The 6,482-nt window shown below is 36.9% G+C and overlaps 1 non-coding gene across 1 annotated transcript; it reads left to right on the forward strand.

Annotated features, from left to right (window-relative positions):
• The first annotated feature begins 2,508 nt into the window (after positions 1–2,508).
• Trnav-aac lies at positions 2,509–2,581 on the forward strand. Its single transcript has one exon. It is a non-coding gene; the product is annotated as a tRNA-Val (tRNA).
• Positions 2,582–6,482: the final 3,901 nt, after the last annotated feature.

Below are 6,482 nucleotides of genomic sequence, written 5' to 3' on the forward strand. Positions count from 1 at the left end.
CCCTGAACTTAAGTCTCAAGATCTACTCATATTTAGCATTAACTTTTGGTCCCTGAAGATGATGGGAACATTTTAAATTAATGGATTCTGCCTCTTTTCAAGCTACTGACAAATAATTTTTGATTTACTAATAATGTTTATAACACATGGTTGGGTGCTAAGAAAGTACAAAGTGCAGGATGGGCATTGCTCAGAAAAAATCTCTCTGCACTTAAAGGCAAGAGTGTCTTCAATCACATTAGACAAATAAGAATGAGAAGGGATACACAGCTCATGATAAATTAATATATACTTTTGTGATGTTCAATTGCTACAGAGTTTAGAACATGTTTGGTGGACATACTGCATAGAAATCTTGGACATGAGAGAATCCACAGATGCCTTGAAGACTTGGGCAAGAAGCCTTGGCATCTCAAATGTCAGCTAGCAGCTCTGTAGCAAATGAAGCTGATAACTTACATTATATGAATATTCAACTAGGAAAATACAAATTAATATTTTTTAAATTCTTGACTATTAAGGTCTGTTATAGCAACATAAATGATAATATTACTAATTCATGAAACAGTATACCCATTAGAGTTAATAGATTTACTATTTCAGATACTGTGATAAGCAATGACACATGTTCTCAGCTTTGCTAAACATTAGAACAGTATGAAAAGTTTGAAATGTGTAAAAAGTAAAACAGGCAAACAAACAAACAAAATCATGTAAATCTTGAGCATTGGATTCAAACAGACCAGTGGGGTGCCTACTTACAGTTTTATGAATGACCCCAAAGCAGTTGCAACAGCAAAAAGCAACTCCCTTTTGGGTGATGACTCATGAAAGCTGCATATCTGGAACTCTCTTATCTCTTGAAGGCAGCTCAGCTGGTCAGAATGTACTCTCTATGATAATTGTTACTGCTTCTATTATCTTTATGGGATACCTTATAAGCCTTGTAAATTTCAGGAACTTGAAACTTGTGAGATGCTGTCTTGCTGAACTTTGGAATTTTTTACTTATGTCCCACATAATGAGCCCTCATCCTCCATCTAGCCAGAGGAAAGTACTTTAATTTAGAGAAAATAGCTAAATAGTATCAACACTGCCAAATGCTGTAGAAATATCAAGATATGGAAATGATTAAAAAGAAATTAAATAATAATTAGTAACACAAGCATCTTATAAATACAGAAATGACTAAATTCCATGCTATAGATTAAAGAACTGTACTATGAAGATGACATCTCTATTAATATAAGAGGGAAAAATATTACATATATATATATATATATATATACACACACACACACACACACACACACACACACACACACAATATTGTGTGTGTGTGTGTGTGTGTGTGTGTGTGTGTGTGTGTGTGTGTGTGTGTGTGTGTGTGTAAGTTCTGTGTTTCATTGGAGCAATTTAAAGGAGTTCCTGTTGGATAGTTTCAATTTTCTCTGCTGACCAGCTTCACTGAAAATCAGCTTGCCTAGCTTTTGGGATTTAGAGTCAGGGCATTTTTTTTTGATTACCATGTACACCTATAAACAACAAAAGTTACTATCTGTGGTATTTAAACTATTTTAATGATTGAACAATTTTCTTATACAAAGTTAGACTGAAGCCTTCAGGGTAAAGGTTGTATGCTAAAATCAATAATAAAGGCTAGATCTGGGTCTGGTTTAATGGAAAGGATCAATATGTTGTAAAAGAGCTTTTGAGAGTGGAAATGTTTCCACTGGAAAATAGAAGTTTATTTTTAGAAAACAAATAATGGTATGAATTATTGTGCTAATTTAAATACATATCTATAAATTAATGCCTTTTATATTTACCTACCTGAATAAACTCAAACCTACTATAATATTTTAATACCATACATTACTTCCTAATCATTTCCCTTATTCCTGGTTTGTAAAATACTCTGCCTCACTTGGTGTTCCTTCCTCTTTCATATTTACCCCTGGAGATGTGTGTTGGAATCATAGTTATGCATACTCCATATCCGTCTCTCAAATTTTCTGAAGAGTTTTTGTATAAATGAATTATTTATATGTGCTTATATATTAATTAATTATTTACTCTGACAAATCAACAGATATAGTTTAATTCGTTCTTTTGAATATTTCAGACTGGGGTTAACTCTAGCCACTATTCAGCTGTTCATATGTTAATCTTGATTAAAAATTTTGTGACTTTTTCTTTTGTAAATCATTACTGCTAGGATATCTTTGATACAAAATTGTATGCTAGTGTCATTTCAGGGCACATGCATATATTTGCATATATATCCATATCTAGATAGATCACATAGCACAGAAAGGATGAATTTTCACAGGAGGAAAGTTTTCAAACTGTGTATGTAAATTTTTTATTAACAGATTTATAAATTGTTTATAAACATTAATGTAACAATTGATGCTATGTGGACATGCACGTGTACATTTAATCATTTGTCCTGTGTCTACATTAAACGGAGGTGAACATTTTCTAATTAAATATTAAGAAAGGGTAGTTTCCATAGTGTAGTGGTTATCACGCTCACGTAACACGTGAGAGGTCCCCGGTTCAAAACCGGGTGGAAACACTCTGACATTCTAGCCGGGTGTTGGTGGCAGCACGCCTTTAATCCCAGCCTTTAATCCCAGGGAGGCAGAGGCAGGTGCATCTCTGTGAGTTCTAGGCCACCCTGGTCTCCAGAGCGAGTGCCAGGATGGGCTCCAAAACTACACAGAGAAATCCTGTCTCGAAAAACCAAAAAAAAAAAAAAAAAAAAAAAAAAAAGAAAAGAAAAAAAAAAAGAAAGGTTTTGAATTGTGATGATTGTTGACAAATATTTTTGAAAAGACTTTTGTGTATGTGTTAATGTGAATTAGCAGATATCTGTGACCCATTTCTTATATTTTTCTACTCTTCTTTTATTAAAATAGATTTTTTGATGCAATATGTTCTGATTATTGTTTCCTCCGCTCCAAATCTTCTGGGATGCTCCTCAAACCCCTTTAGTCTCATTAGAAAACAAATAGGCATCTAAAGAGTAACAATAAAATAAAAGAAGATAAAACCCCATAACAATAACTTTGGAATTGGACAAAACAAACAAAAAAGTCAACAAAAAAGAACCAAAAAAAAAAAAAAAAAGCATAAGAAACATAGATGTGGAGACACAAAATTTCCTATGCACTGGAATCCCATATATGCTTAGGACCTCTGGAATGAAAAAACAAAAAGCCCTGATAAACATCAAGTTTATTCTGTATGTCCATCGACTGTTGGTCATGGGGCCTGACCTTCAGAGTGGTTGGTATAGTCTCTTGTTCTTGGTCACCCAGTGTCAGGTATATGTTTCTTATCATGATTTGGGATTTAGTCAAATCAGACATTGGTTGGTTATTCCCACAAGTTCTATGCCACAATATCTTTAGCATATCTTGCAGGATGGACATAGTCTAGGTCAAAGCTTTTGTGGCTTGATTGATTTTTACATTTTTTTCTTCACTATTATTTCTTTTTTCCACTATTTTTTATTTAAATTAAAAACAATGTTGCTTTACATGTCAATGCCAGTTCCCTCTTTCTCTCCTCATTCCCTGCCCCCCAACAACCCCCAATCCTGTCCCCTTTCTGCTCCACAGCAGGTGGTGAGGCCTTCCATGGGGGAATCTTAAACTTCTCTCACATCATTTGGAGCAGGGCCTAGGCCCTACCCCATGTGTCTAGGCTGAGAGAGTAACCTTCTGGGTAATGGGCTCCTAAATTCCATTCCTACACTAGGGATAAATACTGATCCAATACCAGAGGCCCCATAGATTAACCAGGTCTCCAAACTGACAACCACATTCAGAGGGTGTGGATCAGTCCTATGCTGATTTCCCAACTATCAGTCTGGGGTCCATGAGCTCCCCCTTATTAGGTCAGCTGTTTCTGTGGGTTTCTCCAACCTGGTCTTGACCCCTTTGCTCACCACTCCTCCCTCTTTGCAACTGGATTCCAGGACTTCAGTTCATTGTTTAGCCGTGGGTATCTGCTTCTGCTTCCATCAGCTATTGGATGAAAGCTCTAGGATAGCATAAAATGTAGTCATCAATCTCATTATAGGGGAAGGGAATTTAAGGTAGCCTCCCCACTATTGCTTGGATTCTGAGTTGGGGTTATCCTTGTAGATCTCTGGACATTTCCCTAGTGCCAGATTTCTCTTTAAACTTATAATGGCTCCCTCTCTGATGGTATCTCTTTTCTTGCTCTCCTCTATTCTGCCCCTGACTCAATCTTCCTGCTCCCTCATGTCCTCCTCTCTCCTCCTTTTCTCCCTTTCTCTTTCTCCTATCTCCTTATTTCCTAGTTTCTCTTGAGGTGTGGATTATAGGCTGGTAATCCTGTGTTCTATGTCTAATATCCATATATGAGTGAGTACATACCATGTTTGTCTTTTTGTGATTGGATTACCTCACTCAGAATGGTTTCTTCTATTTCCATCCACTTGCCTGCAAATTTCAAGTTTCCATTCTCCCTCCCCCACCCCCGCTGGATAGCACTCCATTGTGTAAATGTACCATGTTTTCTTTATCAGTTGAGAGGCATCTAGGTTGCTTCCAGGTTCTGATACAAATAATGCTATTATGAACATAGTTGAACAGATGTCCTTGTTGTATGAATGTAGATTTTTTGGGTATATGCCTAAGAGTGGAATTACTGGATCTTGTGGTAGACTTATTCCCATTTTCCTGAGGAATCTCCATACTAATTTCCAAAGTGGCTGTACAAGTTGGCACTACCAACAGCAGTGGAGGAGTGTTTCCCTTTCTCCACATCCTCTCCAGCATAAACTGTTGTTGGTGTTTTTTTGTTTGTTTGTTTGGTTGGTTGGGTTTTTTTGCCATTCTGATGGGTATAAGATGGTTTCTCAGAGTTGTTTTGATTTGCATTTCCCTGATGGCTAAGGATGTAGAGTATTTTCTTAAGTGTCTTTCAGTCTTTTTAGATTCCTCTATTGAGAATTCTCTATTTATTTCTGTACTGCACTTTTTAATTGGATTATTTGGGTGTCTACATTTTTTCTTTTTGTAGCCTACACAGTACCTTCTTACACAATACAGATTAGAACATTAAGGTGAAGTTTCCATGTAGGCTCCAGTTCAACTTCTCCATGTTCAATGAGTTGTGTGGGTGTTGTCCTTGGCAATGGGACCCCACAGTAGTTTTCAGAGAGCAAACCCATTGTCTTAGGAACAGCCTATTTCAGAGGGGATTTCTATGTGACTCCATTGCCTAGGCTAACAACTCAATTGAATACAACCCAATCCTATCATTAGAGGACTCATTTGGTTATGACAGAGAACCAGTTGGGACTTCATCAACCCCATCATCAGCAGACTTCATTAGGCATGCCCCTTATATTTAGGGAGATTTTACACAGCTCTAGGTTTTCATAGCATTCCTCAAATGTCCTTCAGTTCTGGCAGTCTTTCTCTGCATTCCATCCCCCTACCCTATGTCTGTTGCCCCTACTACCTGTTTCCCCGACATTCATCCAAAACTATCCCAAGTCTACCTATGTTATCTATTCTGTTACTCCCTCCATGCAGATCTATGTGTCCCCCCTAATCCCTTCCTCTATACCACATCTCTCTAGGTCTAGGGATTGTAGGTTTGTTATCATTTATTTAATAGTTAATATCCACATATAAGTGAATACTTACTATAATTATCTTGCTGGGTCTGAGTTGCATCACTTAGGGTGAATTTTTCTAGTTCCACTCATTGGCCTGCAAATTTCATGATGTCATCCTTTTTAACAGCTGAGAAATACTCTAGTGTGTAAGTGTACTACATTTTGTTTACCCATTCTTCTAGTGAGGGGCATCTAAGTTATTTCCAATTTTATGCTATTATGAATAGACCAGCAATGGACACTGTTGGGCAAGTGTCCTTGTAGTAGTATTAAGCACCCTTTGTGTATATGCCCAAGAGTGATATAGCTGTATAGCTGTGTCTTGAGGTTGTTCAATTCCCAATTTTCTGATAATCCACAATATTGATTTCGAATAAGGCTGTACAAGTTTGCACTCTACCAGCAATGGAGGAGTGCTCCCCTTACTCCACATCTTTGCCAGCATGAGTTGTTACTTGTGTTTTTATTCATAGACATTCTAACAGGTATAAGATGGACTCTGAGTATATATTATAGCTTCTAGTTTAGCATTTTTATGGAACTCCTGAGGGTATGAAAGTGTGAGTCTCTGATTCCTGGTGTTTTCTCTTGGGACTTTTATCCTTTTGTTAGATTGACTTCTTCAGCTTCACTGTGATGGTTTTGTTTTTTATCTTATTATATTTTACTTTGTCATGTTTGATTGTTATCTCCTAGAACCCAGTCTTCTAATGAAAGATAGAAATGGAATGGATCCAAGGTGAAGGGGAGGGAAGAGGGGGAATAGAAGGAGGGGAAACTGTAATAAAGATATTGTATGAGAAAAGAATCTATTTTC

The sequence above is a fragment of the Cricetulus griseus genome, assembly GCF_003668045.3.
Source record: "Cricetulus griseus strain 17A/GY chromosome 1 unlocalized genomic scaffold, alternate assembly CriGri-PICRH-1.0 chr1_0, whole genome shotgun sequence".
NCBI lineage: Eukaryota > Metazoa > Chordata > Mammalia > Rodentia > Cricetidae > Cricetulus > Cricetulus griseus.